Source organism: Panthera tigris, chromosome F3 (genome assembly GCF_018350195.1).
Source record: "Panthera tigris isolate Pti1 chromosome F3, P.tigris_Pti1_mat1.1, whole genome shotgun sequence".
Taxonomy (NCBI): domain Eukaryota; kingdom Metazoa; phylum Chordata; class Mammalia; order Carnivora; family Felidae; genus Panthera; species Panthera tigris.
This window is the reverse complement of record NC_056678.1, coordinates 3008912-3024179: the sequence shown is the minus strand read 5'-3', so window position 1 is coordinate 3024179 and position 15268 is coordinate 3008912. Positions and strand designations below refer to the sequence as shown.

The 15268-nt window shown below is 61.3% G+C and overlaps 1 protein-coding gene across 1 annotated transcript in view; it reads right to left on the bottom strand.

Annotated features, from left to right (window-relative positions):
* STUM (stum, mechanosensory transduction mediator homolog) overlaps positions 1-15268 on the bottom strand; it is a 57805-nt gene that overhangs the window by 19156 nt on the left and 23381 nt on the right. The gene's annotated exons all lie outside the window — the stretch shown is intronic.

Below are 15268 nucleotides of genomic sequence, written 5' to 3'. Positions count from 1 at the left end.
TTTGGGGAGCACGGGGGAATGTAAATGGGAGGGTGACCGCACCCGGGGACAGAGGTCCCTCCTCACTGCGGTCTGGTCCGGCCGGAACCAGATGAATGGAAGGTCACAGTCGGCCCTAAGAAGCTGCGACTCTCAGGCCTCGGGGGCGGGGGGCATCAGAAGCAACAGAGAGGGTGCAAAAACACGGTCCAGGGCCCCAGCCCCAGAAAGGCCAAGACAGCTCGTCTGGCTGTCGGCTTCTCATTAACGTCACTAAGCCCACCCAGAAGCGGGAGGGAAGGCCTGCAGGTTCACAAACGATTCGGGCCAAAAGTCCTGGCAAGGAAGGTCAGGGAGGCTTGAACTAGGTGCCCGCGGCCTCGGTGAGCCAGGGGGCCGGGCCTCCACAGGGCTCGGCGCGTCCCTCCCTCACGCACACACCTCGCTTCTGGTTTCTGGGGGGGGACAGAAGCGGGGGACCTGGGCCACCTGCGTTCGCACCCTTCCATCTGGTGACCCCAGAGCAGAGTGCAAGGTCACGGCAGGAGAAGCGGGAGAGGAAGGGGTGTCTGGACCGCATCCAGTGGGACCGTGTGTGTCACGCAGGGTGAAGGCAGTCCCCAGGAGCCGGAGGACGACCGCCCAGGGTTCGAGGCTGCGGAGGTCGGTGGGGACGCTGTGTCCTCCTGGGTTCTGTCAACCGGCCTGTGCCTCACGCACTGCTCGACGGGGAACTTGCAAAGAGGGAGACTCTAAAAGCTTGAGACAGGAGAGCAGGGCAAACACAGTGCTCCAGCTCCAGACCACGCTCCACGTTCCGGAAAACCCACCCGCCGGCGGCTTCCACCCGTAAATGTCGGACCCGCGGTGAAGGGATCTGTGGACGGTTTTCCACACCCCGACAGCACACGAGCTCCTTAATGGGGGGCCCCGGCCCGTCGCACGCTGGAAACACGTCAGTGCGGTGATCAGGCTGTCGCCTGCGACCCTTCTGTCCCCCTCGACCACTCAGAGATGGGGAAGTGAATTCATCGTGACTTAAATCTTTCCGAGCACAGGTTTCAAAGGAGAAAAGGAATGAAGGGTGGCCGGGGTGCCTGTGTCCCTCCACAGGGACGGGGTGTCCTCGGCCTCAGCTGCTTGCCCGCGCCCGGCGCCCTCCCCGCCGACCCCCGGGTCAGAAAGCGCCAGCTCGGGGTACACGCTCCTGTTCTCCCCTGGGACGCACGCACAACAGAGGGCGGCTGGGGGACCTGCGGGCGGGGCGGCTTGGGGACAGGAGGGGGCTTACAGGTGAGACCCTGGGGATAACGGCCCTTAGCGGCTACCACTCCCTCCCAACAAGGAGGACAGCGAGCACCCCCCCCGCCCCGCCCCGCCCCGGGCTGCCACAAAGAAATCTGGCGTCCTTCTCGAGGACAGAGAAAATGAGATCAGCTCCCTCTGTCCTTCTTTGCGCCCCCACCGTGACAGGCTGATCACCCCGCTGGAGGCGAGGTCGACCGGAGCCGCTAATTGATTTTAGTGGCCCTGGTGCTGAATCGGCCTCCCCGGGCTTGTCCGCAAACCTCCTCTGCGAGCCCCCCAGATCCACGACACGCTCCCTGCCCTGGACGGACGGCGAACAGAACTGAACATTTTAGGTCTATCTGGCGGGGGGGGGGGGGGGTAGGGACCGGGAGGGGACCCCGGGATCTCCCCAGGATGTTGAGCCTGAGCAGAAATTCAACCACATGGAATTCTGGGTTCCCCAGCTCGGAGCCCTAGTCACGACAGAGTCTGGGCTTAAATGCCAGAGGGTGAGCTGGGGGGTGGAGGGCGGGGGCAGGAAGGGGCTGCAAGGGCGCTGAGGCCCTGGGGGCCGGGCTTTGTCCTCCCCGCCTTCCAGCCCGCCCGGTGTTACAGCTGGCCGGTCAGGTGCAAGGGCAGCAGAGGACACGTGTTGGAGGGGACGGCACACTTCCGTCTGCTCAGGATCCGCAGCCTGACAAGATGAAGTTTCCGCGGATGGGCAGACACGGCGATTGGAAACAGAGAGGGGCTCGGGGCCAAGGTCACAGCCGCCGGGAGCCTCCGTGAGATGAACGCAGTGAAAACTGAAACCCTCTTCTGGGGCCACTGGCCTCAGTGGCTCTTTGATCCACAGGGGCGCCGCTGAGACTTGCGGGCTCGTGGCCGAGCCTCATTCAGCCACTCGAGCCCCCGGGGAACACCTGTCAGGTACGACACACCTACTGTGTGCTCAGCCCCCGGCTTGTGAAACGGGGTCACGGGCCCCGGTCCTCTCAAGCCGTGGAGGCAAGATGCCCTGGGCCTCCAGCGCCAAGTGCGAGTGGGGCCCGGCGTGCCACGCACCGGGGACCTTCCCAGCCTGGCGGACCACCGCTGGGGGTCCAGGGGCGAGCGGTCCCCAGGCGCCCCAAGTTGTGCCACACCCCCTGGCATCGGGAGGATGCTACACCCCGCATCCTGCCCCTCAGCCCCCGGCAGCGCAGGCCTGCTGAGCCTCCCACGTGCATCGCGGGCAGGGGAAACGTTCGCAACCACACGGCCCGGGCCTGGAGGCCTGCACTTCTGGGCACGAAGCCGCCTCTTGCTTAAAATCGATACGATTCGTTTCGTCCATTCTGTTCCCCCTTGTATCCAGGTAGCACTTATGAAGCCCTTGCTGGGAGCCAAGACCTGAGCTGAAGCCACGTGTGCCCCCACAGAGAGGAAGCGTCCCGGCCCTCGAGACCCTCAGAGTAGTGACGGACGCATAAGCCACGGAACGCAGGGCCATGTGGTCAGTGCTGTGACGGGGGCGGCAGCAGGATGATGCCGTGGGTACAGAGGTGGCCGGGCACCAGAAGGCCAAGGGCCCGAACCCCAGCGGGACCACCCACAAGACGCGAGGTCTGGACAAGTGATGTAACTTCTCCAGGCCTCAGTTTCCCCCTGTGCAATCACGGTAACGACAGCAGCCCGTCTCACGGACGTGCGGACCAGAGAACACAGGGTGCACTCGGTAAGGGGTACGTGGGAGCATGAGGGGGGGGCTGCCACCCAGACTGCGGGTCAGGTGACCCGAAAAGTCTTTCCCAGGGGCCAATGCCAGAGCAGAACCTTGAGGAATAAGGTTATTTGCTGGGAATTCGCTGGGATTTGACGATCCCAGTGAAGCCCGTTCTTACAGCGTTTTGCGGCCACTGGTGGTACCCCTCACCCTACCGTCGAAAGAAACGTATCCTAATTGCTAGGTTCAGGATGTCCCAGCCTCTCGAAGCCCGAGGCCCGGTGCCCATCCACATGCCACGGCCTGAGGCAACCGGAAAAGTGGCAATCAGGAAGGCTACGCGGCCCGACACGCGAGTCTTTTCAGGACAGTTAGGACCACGGTGTGCGCGCTGTTCAGGGGGCCATCCAACAGTGTGTTCACGCTTGCGGACAAGGACCGCAGGGTGTGACGCTGCTTTTCTTTCAAAACGAGATTCTCTTCCCACTTTGACGGAAGTGCCCGGCACCTGTCAAGTGCATCTCAGTGGCCACAGAGAGGCCCACACGGCGGCCAAGCAAGCCGGGGGACAGAAGCCCACAGGCACCCGACACAGAAAACAAAGGATGCCGTGTGACTGTCCTGCTGCCGTGACAAAAGCCCCCGAACTTCCAGGAAGGGCTCCGGGATGTGGCCCCCATCCAAGGGCGTCCTTCCCAGTTAACCAGACAAAGCGAGGCTCTCGGCTAAACAGACGGTCTGAGCTCACCTGCCGGGGCGGGGGAGGACGCCGAGGGTTCCTGTTTAGAAGCCAGGGAAGGACTCCAGTCCCTAGAAACCCCGAGGAACCACCGCGTACCATCTAAATGGGCTCCAGCCCACGCAACTGAAACCAGCGGCCTGGACAAGAGGGGCTGGGCCACTCCGACTTCTGTGCCTCCTGGACACAGAACCTCATCCCCTCGAGGGACGGCGGCTGGCTTGGGTGGGGGGAGCGCAGAGCAGGACTGCAGCAGACCTAGAGGCCGTGGGGAGGCACAGGAGGGGCTCCCCGAGGACCCTTCTAGGTGCACAGGGACAGACTAATAAGCCACCGAGGTGGGAAAACAGAGACCGGCTTTACGCTGTCTTCTGGGCTGACCTGTGCACCTGTCAACCACCAATGCCATGGGGACCAGCGGCCCCGGGATTAGGACTACGAATCTGCGGGGTACGGAGCACTCAGGAGACGTCACTGTGTCACTGTGTGGCCCTGCCCGGTGGCCACAGCAACCTCGTCTTTACTCCCCCTTTGAACAGACAAGACCCAGGACAAAAGGCGCCTCAGCCAGTGGAGCTGACTGCACAAGTGACCCCGGTTCTGGAGAACTCTCCCTGCGCCCATGCCCTTCGACACGCGACTCCGCACGGCCTCTCGTTACAGGACGGGGTCTGCTTCCCCGCTCTTGGAATCTGGGCTGACCGTGACTTTCACGGGCAGACTAACGTGGCAGAAGTGGCACGCTCCGAGCCGAGGCCACCGGGGCCACACGGGCCTCCACCCGCTCTCGCCCTCTGTCCGGCCACCACGCGACAAGTCCGGGCAGCCTTGCTGGAGGAGGAGGAGGCCACCCTGGCTGAGCCCAAATCGCAACCCGCAGCATGCGGACTAAATAAGCGGCTGTTGTTTTAGGCCACGAAGCTTGGGAGGGGGGTGGTTGTTACACAGCAAAGCTGACTGAGACACCAGCACACGCCCGTCTGCACAAACCCGTGGCCGCCAGCAAAGGGGAAGGAGAGGCTGGGCACTGGGGCTTCTGCCGGGACCCCTTACCCTGGGGCTGGAGGACGCCTTTCCGGAAAACAACAGCCCAACAAACTCAGTCCAGCTTCCCACGGACCCCCAAGGCCCCCTTGCTTGTTTCCTAAAGGGGCAAAGAACAGAACGGATTTGAGAACCCCTCTTCCCGCCCGGAAACTTCTGTCAGGAAAGGACTGAGAATTACAACCGGCTGTCCTGATGACGGAGGCCTTCCCTCCGCGAATCCGGGCGGCCCGGACTCGACCTCCACCGGCGCGGGGCCACGCGGCCATCCCAGTGCCGGCCTCGCCACCACGGAGCTGTGGGCAGGACCCCCGGGACGGCAGCTTCCAAGGGGAGGCTGGAGGCGCTGGGGCCAACGAGCCTGCAGGGGGTAGGCTGAGGGACCAGGCCAGGCCGGCTCAGAAAGGGGCTCGCCAGTGGGGTGGCAGGACGGCGGGCCCACGAGCACCAGCTACAAGTCCCTGAGGAATCTGAATTGACTCGAATCGCTGCGTGTCACCCATGTGAGGACAAGTGCCGGGTGGGAGGGGGCCCCAAGAGCTTACGCCTCGTCCTCTGCACAAGCCATGAGCCCCTTGAGGCTGTGCAGCCGAGGGCGGGGGTGCCCTGGGGGGCTCCGTCGGCTGAGCGTCCGACTCTTGGTTTCAGCTCAGGTCACGATCTCACGGTTCGTGGGTTCGAGCCCCGCGTCGGGCTCTGTGCTGACAGCACGGAGCCAGCTTGGGATTCTCTCTTTCTCTGCCCTCCCCTGCTCGCTCTCTGTCTCTCAAGGTAAATATAAACATTAAAAAAAAAAGAGGGGTGACTGGGTGGCTCAGCCGGTTAAGCATCCGACTTCGGCTCAGCTCACAATCTCACAGCTCTTGGGTTCGAGCCCCGTGTCGGGCTCTGCGCTGACAGATCAGAGCCTGGAACTTGCTTCAGATTTGGTGTCTCCCTCTCTCTCTGCCCCCCTCCCCTGCTTGTGCTCGGTCTCTCTCTCTGTCTTTCTCTCTCAAAAATAAAGAAATAAACATTAAAAAAAAAAATTAAAGAAGAAAAGGATACCGACTCTGAACACAGGCTGCTTGGGGTTGAGCCCCAACCCTGCCACTCATCAGCGTCCTGTGTGACTCTGGACGGGTCACTTAACCTTCCTGTGCCTCGGTTTGCTCCCCTGAGAATGGCAGCAATCATGTCCACCTCTCGGCGTTGCCCTGAGCAGAAGAGGACGGGTGGGGGGTTGGACAGCACAGGGCACCGGTGCCCTCGCGGACCATCCCAGCTGAGAAGCCAAGGAGACTGATCGGCCCCTCCTGGTCCCTGCAGGCAAGGGACGGGCTGGGTCCCACCGAGACAGGCAGACTCCCTGCACACCCTCCAACCTCAGGGCTGCTTAGGAAAGGCCGCACGGTAAAGGGACGTGGAGCCGTGATCCTGGCCTCCAGACCGCCTCGGGCCCCTGCCACCCAGGACCTCGGCCATCACTCCCCCTCCTGTATTTCTTAGCTAGATTTTGTTTTAAAGTTTATTTATTCATTTTGAGAGAGAGAGAGAGAGAGAGAGCACGAGCAGGGGGAGCGGCAGAGAGAGAGGGAGAGAGAGAATCCTGAGCAGGTTCCACGCTGTCAGCACAGAGCCCGGCTGGGGCTCGACCTGTCATGAACCGTGAGACGGTGACCTGAGCCGAAATCAAGACTGACGCTCAACGGACTGAGCCACCCAGGCGCCCCCACCATCACCCGCCCTCCTGAGCACCGCCTCCTGGGACGGTTATCACGGATGTCATTACTCCTGGCACCAGCAAAATTCAGTGAGGGGGATGCTGGGCTGGGCATCACTTTGCCTTCTGACCGTGAACGTGGCCGTGCAGGTCAGTAAGTAGGTTCCTCTCCCTCCCACAGGCCTGGCAGGGTCTGGGGAGGGGGCAGGAGAGGGACAGAAGCCTGACGAGACCCAAAAGCCCTGCAGAGAAGGGACTATGAACAGCGTAAGGACTTTATGTTCCAGAGCGTCACAAACAGACCCACACACAAATCAGGGGGAAGGTCCCCACAGGGTCTGGGGACCAAGCCACAACCCCGCCCCCAGGGAGAGGTCAGAAACAACTCTGTGACCTGCCCCTCACATCGACAGGGGGCCCCACCGTAGGCAGATTCCCTCTCTGACCTGCTTCCTGTTCACACTTGCTCGATCAGAACCCGAACCCCGCACAGCGGCCCCAGGACCCACGTCGGGATTCAGACGCGGGTCTGGGTCGAGGCTCTCCATCCACAGAAGTCAGGTGACGCGGCTCGATCACCACCGCGGTCACCTCGCTCGGCTGCAAACATCTTCGGCCGTTTCCAGAAGTGAGTTTCCCCCTCCTTGGATACATTCTGGAACAATCTAGAATTCTCGAAAGAAGGCGCTGCTGATCCTGACAGCGGATCCCCGGAGGGTGCTCGGCTTGCTCTGAGCCAACAGCGGCCCCGGCCGGGGCCAAGAACACTCAGGACAAGAGCATCTCCATAAATGTGCATCTCGTCAACGGGAGCGGATTTCATGCCTGAGTCACCCCTTCAAAGGTAACGGTGTTCAAAGGCAGTTCTGTTCTCTTTCGTGCCTTTCCTGGCGCATCAGCGGTGGGGATGGGCGCCCAGGAGGCCTGGAGGGGGGGTCAGCACGGAGTCAGGCCTCCCCTGTGCTGCCAGACTCAGCACGTCACCTGCTGACGTGCCCCGGGCCACCTCCACGGGGCTTGAGAAGGTGCAGGGAGAGAGAGGCATCTGGCGTTCACGCTGTAAACCCGGGTGGGATGCCAGCTACGCCCACCGAGGTCCTGGCGATATGGGAGTGTATACGTAGCGACTGGCTGATGAACCAACCAAAAAAAGGGTCATTTGTTCCATTTTGTCTATATTTACACTTACTGGCGGGTGTAGGTCAACATCGCGGCTGGTGAGTTGCCCCTGTTCTTACGCACTCTTTCCAAAGATAACCCACGGAAGGATCCAGCCAAGGAATCTAGCTACTCAGGGATGAGATCTCTTAGGATGCTCTGGGCTGGACGGGACACAAAAGCAAGCCACACGAGCTTACCTGGCACGAGGCATTATGACCGGCAGCTCGGAACTGGGCTCACTGAGCAGTGCGACTGTCACCGAGGGCCCGGGCTGTTTCCGTGTCTCTGTGCTGCCTCTCCTACAGACGGCCTCACCTTCGGGCTGGTCCCCAGATGGCTGCAGCCGTTCCGGGAGCCTCGATCCAGACGTGACGATGTCAGGAAGGCAGGGAACAGACACTTCCCTGATGAATGACAACCAGGTCACCTGTCCCACGTCCACACCGGTCACCCACGAGAGGGGTAGGGTGACAAGACCGGTGTGGACAAGCCGTCTGGGTTGGGGAAGATGTCGACCTTCAATCTGGCTCCCGCCACCCAGGCCGCTTACCAGGGTGGGGCTCCCCTCTCTCTCCTCTGGGCACCCCTCCCAGGCAACCAGATGTTCCAAGTCAACCCTGGAGCCACCGCACTGAGATGTCCCAGCTGGGTATCTGGAGGCCCTGAGAACAGCTCTTGCGTTTTTGTTTTTTTTTAAATACTTCCAGATCCTTTTTTAAATATTTATTTTGAGAGAGACAGAGAGCGTGCGCAAGTGGGGGAGGGGCAGAGAGCAAGAGAGAGAGAGAGAGAGAGAGAGAGAGAGAATCCCAAGCAGGCTCCGAGCTGTCAGCGCAGAACGCGAAGCGGGCCTCGAACCCACGAACCGTGAGATCGCGACCTGAGCTGAAACCAAGAGTCGGATGCTCAGCCGACGGAGCCCCCCAGGTGCCCCCGGCCACTTCATTTTAAAGACGCCCAAACGGCCATCAACAGATGAAGGGATGCGACGCAATACTCTTCAGCCTTAACAAGGAAAGAAATTCTGACGCGTGCTACCACGTGTGTGAAGACCAGGTCAGAAAAAAATTCACCGCCGTGTGACTGCCCTTGAGGAAGAGCCCAGAGGAGTCAGAATCACAGACACAGAAAGGGGAATGTGGTTGCCACGGGACAGGGAGGAGAGAACGGACAGCTGCTGCTTAACCATTCTAGAGCCCCTGTATGGGAGAGAAAGTTCCGGAATGGATGGCGGTGGTCGCACAACGCTGTGCATGTGCTTAACCCCGCTGAGCCGCACGCTGAAGAATGTCGAGAACGGTAAGTTTCACGTCACGTAGATTTGACCACGGTACGAAAAGCACCCTTCGGGGACATCCGCGGACTCGCCAGATCGTGGCAACCCCACTCTGGCCCCGGGACGCACACGCTGCCCTCAGCAGCCCTGGGGAGCCTTGCTCACGCGGGATCTCCCCACGACGGGATCCGGAATCCCTTCTTCTTCCCTGAACGCCAACCTGATCAGAGAGGCCCAATGCGTAGGGGCCGCGGGGTGTGCACGCCAAATCGGGGCGCCCGGCCGTCGAGGGGCACCCCAGCTGGGAAGCCCAGAACGCGCACCCGTGGCACGGTCCCTCTAACGCGGCTTCTGCAGCCACGCCGGCCAGCAGCTCCAGGAGACGGTGCGTCACCCGCTTTAACGAGGTCCTTCTGAGCCCCGGAGGAGGGACGAGCCATCCATCCACCTGCCAGGGAGCCGCTGGGAAACGCCAGCTCCTCCTGGCCACCGTCCGATTACTGAGCTCAGCAGGGACTCATGGGGCCGCGGCGGCAGCCGACGGACGGGCTTCTCGAGGCAGAGCTCATCAGGTGCAGGCAGACGAATCTGGGGCCCTGCAACCCCGGGCAGTACATTCTGGAGCCGGGCGGGCAGGACTCGGCCCCGGGCCGGGCGCCAAGGCAGGCCCTGGGGAGCCGCTCACCAGCAGACATTTCCTATTAGGGCAAGAAGACTCTGCAGCGTGACAGGTTGAATTTGTGTGCGGAGCGTGGTTCCCTTTGATGTTCTGGGAGTGGAAACCAGCCACCGCAGGCTCCAGGCCGCCGAAAGCGGGGCTGAAACACCGCTGCCGTTTCTTCCTCTCGGAGGTGGCCCCGGGACGTCCTGTCCCCTGCCGGCCTCCCGGGGGCACCCCCACGTTTTCCCCGGCGGCCACGGTGTAGGCGGAGGCTGGCCCATTCACCGCCCCCCACCGTCCCTGCCGTCCCCTGGACGCTTCCCCTGAGCTCCCCACCCCCGGACCCCAGCCTGGTCCACCCGCCGGGCTTGGGGACCTGCTCTCCAGCGTCCTGCCTGCCTCTCAACGTCACCCACCCGGCCACCCCGCCCCCCCGCTGCCCGTCTTTCCAGGAGCCCTCGGCACCCCGCTGGGGGTGGTCCCAACCGCGGCCCCCTTGCTTCGTGCCCACGTCCTCAGGTGCCCAGGAGAGCAGAGCGACCGTGCTCACTGCCACCGCGGGCTGGCTCGGTGCTGGGCCTGGTCACGTGCTCTGCCTCGTTCGGGCCTCAAAGCCCGAGAGCCGGATGCCGCTTGCAAGGGAGCAGGGCGTCCGTGTCGACCTGGCTCTGCCCCCCTCTGACCCGGAGCGGGTCGATCGGGGGCTCGGCATCTCCGGTCCTCCTTCCGCACGACGGGGCTGACGTCACCGGCACCTGCTTCACGGGGCACCAGACGGGCCCGTTAAACAGCAGCCATTCATATCTCACGGTTCTGGAAGCTGAAAGCCCGCGATCGAGGCGCCAGCCGGTGCGGTGTCTGGGGGGAGCTCTCATCTGGCCTGGTAGACGCCTTCTCCGTGGGCTCCCATCTGGCAGAGCGAGGGAGCGAGCGAGCCGTCTGCGGTCTCTTCCGCCCGGGGCGCCGACCCCATCGCGGCAGAGCCCCGTACTTCTGACCTCCCGTAACCCTACCTCCTAAAAGCCTCGTCTCCAGACACAGACACACGGAAGGCTAAGGCGTCAACATGCGACCCTGATGGAGACACAGTTCAGTCCGCGGCAACGGGGCTGGTGTGACGAACGAGGGAGCGAATACACGCAGGGCTCCCGCCACGGAGCTGGACACACGGCCAGCGGGGCCTCCAGGCGTGGGACCCGGACCCCTGCCCTTCACCACGATACCGGGGTCACCCAGTCTCGTAACTGAGGATGGGGACAGGGGCAGTGGTCCACACCTGCTCTCTCTGCTCGTCCCCCGTGAGTGCTGGACACGCCTTTCCCTGGGGGGTTGTGAGACCCTCCGCCCTGGGCCCCTGGGCCCTGGCCCGTGCCCCGTTCCATTGCTCTGGCTCGCTCACTCGCACCCCCTTCTGGGGCCCGGCCGCAGCCCTGGGGACGCGGAGATTCCTCCACAAGGAGTCCCACCCCTCCTCCCTCAGAACGGCACCAGCTGCTCACACACAGCGAAGGCCGGTGGCCGGGAACCAGGCTCACGGGCCCAGGCCTGTTACCCGACGTAAGTCCCCAAGGAAACTCCTCAGTGGTGCCCTGGGTGTGTCAGGGACGGACAGTCTGTCCAATACCGTGTTCCCATTCCAGGCCTGCGGGACAGTCACCTCGTCCCTCTGCTGTGCTCTGCTCTCTCCTCTCTGAGAGCCGCCAACAGGGACATCGGCACCCTTGGCTCCCCGAGATGTGCATTCTGTGATGCCACCACAACCCCCTGCCCTGTCTGGTCATCTGTTACTTCTCTCCAACTCCTAAGGTGGGCACTTCGGTCCCTGGGCCCCAGTGACCGGCTCAGAGATGGGCTGAGGACCAAAGCCAGGTCAGTGTCAGCAGTTTCGCTGAACCAATGGGGCGGGGGGTGGGGGGAAAGGGGGGAAGCCCTCTTTTCACTGGGATTGCTCATTTAAAAGACAGAGTCACCACGGAGCACCTGGGAGCCACCACGTACAGGGAACTCAAACCACATACGGGACTGAAAGTAGGGTCAAGAGCTGGGAAGAGAAACTGAGTCCTGAGGACATCTCTGAGCGCCTGGATCCAGCAAGACCTGAAATCCAGCAGATCAGTGAAGCGATACATTCCCTTGTCTTTTTTTTTTTTTTTCCAACACTTATTTATTTTTGAGAGACAGAGAGAGACAGAGCATGAGTGGGAGAGGAGCAGAGAGAGAGGGAGACACAGAATCTGAGCAGGCTCCAGGCTCCGAGCTGTCAGCACAGAGCCCGACGCGGGGCTCGAACTCAAGAACCGCGAGATCGTGACCTGAGCCCGAGTTGGACGCTCAACCGCCTGAGCCCCGCGGGCGCCCGTCCCTCTTCGGTTTAAGCCAGTAGCGCTGGGGTCCTCATGCTCCTACCGGAAAGACGCTCAGCGGGCACCTCCGAGAGTTCCGCGTGCATTAACTCGCATGTGGCGAAAAGCCTGTGAAGTCGGTACTAGCAGCTGCAAAGAGCCTACCCGGCCTGGCTGAAGTTAAAACGGGCGGCACCAAGTACCCGGCTCTGGAAACCAGACGCGTGTAGTGACTCACCTGTGTGGGCACCCGGGTCACCGGCGCCGGGACCGCCCGGATGACACTTGTGGTTGCCGGACTGACTCAGCCGCTTGTATGTAACGCGCGACCCGCACCTGGCCCAGGCCTCGGGCGCGACCTCCAGCCCGCCTCCCCGGCTCTCGCCCGGTGACCTGGCAGCTCCCCTCTTGCCTCTGAGCCTGGCCGTCCACGTCTGTGAAACGAGACACGTGGATGGCACGTTCCCCAAGAAGCCTCCCAGCTCTAAGCTCCTGTGACCCTGGTCCCGCAGGACAGAAGAAAGCCGTTCGGGCAGAACCAGAGCTGGGGGGGGTCCTCGACCTTCCTGCTCAGCGACGCACGTGCCCAGAGGCCGTCCCAGCAGCCTGCAGGTGGTCGTGCCCCAGGGCAGGCAGCCAGGGAGCCTGGTTCCCAGACCCAGGGACTGCGGGCACTCCGGGCGGCTTGTCCCCATCCACCTGACCCGCCTGCAGGAGAACGGCACCGTGGCCCGGACTTAGCCCAGCACCCACTGGAGGCACTTCATGAAATGCTTGCCAAGAGCTGTTTGTGAACATAGTAGACGTTAGAACAACAGGGGGGCCTGGGGGGCTCAGGCGGTTACATGTCCAACTCCTGGTTTCGGTTCATGTCACGATCTCTCAGCTTCGTGGCTTCGAGCCCCACGTCGGGCTCTGAGCTGACAGCGTGGAGCCCGCGTGGGATTCTCCCTCTCCCCCCTCTCCCTCTGCCGTTACCCACTCAACCTATCCCTGTCTCTCTCAAAATAAATAAACTTAAAAAAATAAACATTAAAAAGAAAGGAAAGGAAAGGAAAGGGAAAGGGAAAGGGAAAGGGAAAGGGAAAGGGAAAGGGAAAGGGAAAGGGAAGGGAAAGGAAAGGAAAGGAAAGGAAAGGAAAGGAAAGGAAAGGAAAGGAAAGGAAAGGAAAGGAAAGGAAAGCTGACCGAGGAAGGCCCCCATTCATGCTTCCCGAGGAACTCACAGGTAAGGCCCTCATGCTTCCAAGATCGAAGGACATCGTGATGGCCCTGACCTTGGACATCTGTGCCGTAAATGTCCCTCTGTGGAGGGAGGCAGGCGACTGCACGGGCCTCTCTGCCAACCGGGGTCACCGGGTCTCACAGCAGCACGACACCACACTGTCCGTAGTCTTTACACATTGGCCATGCTCGTTCAGGAGTGTCTCACTGTCTCTCTGTTCTGCCCGTCTGTCTGTCCATGCCCGCGTAGCAGCTCCAACAACGTGGGTTTTTAAGCAACTTTGTTAACAGGCCTCGGGGGCCACAGAAGTAGGATAGAGCAGGGGCTGCCCAAGGGACCTCTGGGTCAGGGTCTGACAGCACAGAGCCGGATGCGGGGCTTGAACCCACCAACCGCGAGATCACGACCTGAGCCCCTGGGGATCCGTGAGCTGGGACTGAAAACACTGCTTCCGTGTTTACACTAACCTCTAACTCAATTTCAGCATTTCCGTTCATTATCAGATGCAGGCAACAGCCGCAATAACATTAGGAGAACCTGGCCTTCATCATCAGTAGAAATCACAGATATTTCCGGACCCCGGTGCAGCCGAAGAGCTTTCTCCAAACATCATCGACACTAATCTCTAAAACATTTCAAAGTTAAGGCACTTGTGAGACCCACTGCTGATCTTATTTAACGCATGAATACAGAAACAGAGCATCTCTGCGCACAAAGCGGGCCTTTAAATATGTCGATGATTATTTTTTAGTATCTTTGGTGGTCTTTGTGAGTCTGTATTAAAGGCATTTATATATTTTTAAGTTTATTTACTTTAAGAGAGAGAGAGAGAGAGAGAGAGAGCAGGCAGCAGGGCGGAAAGAGAGAGAATCCAAAGCAGGCTCTGAGCTGTCAGCACGGAGCCCGAGGCGGGGCTCGAACTCACGAACCGTGACATCACGACCTGCGCCGAAATCAAGAGTCAGATGCTTAACCGACTGAACCACCCGGGCACCCCCGTATCAAAAGCATTTAAGAGGGGTGCCCAAGTGGCTCAGTCGGTTAAGCGTCCGACTTCAGCTCAGGTCGTGATGTCACGGTTCGTGAGTTCGAGCCCCGCCTCGGGCTCCGTGCTGACAGCTCAGAGCCTGCTTTGGATTCTCTCTCTCCCTCTCTCTGGCCCTCTCTGCTGGTTCTCTCTCTCTCTTTCTCTCTCCAAGAAATGAGTAAAATAAAAAAAAAAAAATCCTAGTATCAATTTAAAAATAAATAAAGTTTTAATAATAAAGGCATGTAAGATGCATTTTTAAGAAACCCAGTATTCTGAGAAGGGGTCCGACTCCCTCAGGCAGCTAACGGGTCCAACGGCACCACAACAAGGTTTGGAACCTCTGGGTCAGGGTCTGATGTCTCCTCCGGGGCTCAAGCCTGCCATCTTCCAGCTCAGGCTCGGGAGGGAGGAGGCGTGACCAGGGCAGAGCCCCCCCCAGGGATGCTGGTCGGAGAACGGGAGCCCCGTGGGGGCAGGTGGCTTAGCAGGTGGGTTGGGCCACTCTGGTCTACACCCCGTCTCTGGTCTACACCTGTGGCTACTACCTCTGCTCCGGGCTCTGAGCATCCCTCCCGCCGGAGGCACTCTGCTTCGGTCTCTCCCCCTCTCTGGATTTTGTCGCATTTTACAGGGTGCTGGCGGGCACGGCCGGATGTCCGTCCCGACGCTGCTGGCGTGCTTGGTGGGAGCCCCGCTGCTAAGACACAAACCCCAGCTGTACCTCCAAGCACGGCGCCCCATCAAAGCCCATTCCTCCCCCCTCAGCGGCACTCTGTCCCGTCCTGGGGCCACTTGGGTTAACCCGGCAGCTGTTCTCCGAAAGGTCTCACTCGGAGCCTTCAGGAAAACCCGATGCACTGCTCTAAGTATCCAGAGAGGCCACTCGCGGAGCTCAGGGTGACGGCCACGGCAGAAAGGACGCCACCGTCCTGGCCCCAGCCGCCCGCAGACTCCGGGCAGGGGGGCTCATGAGGGACGGCCCCCCCAGAAGGCGCCCGCCTGGGCGGAGGGGGCAGGAGGGGCCCTGAGACGTGGGGGGCCACCTCAAGGGACCAGTGAGCCACCGCCCTGTCCCGGGCTGTCCTGTCCTTTCAGTGGTTCCAGGAGCCACTGG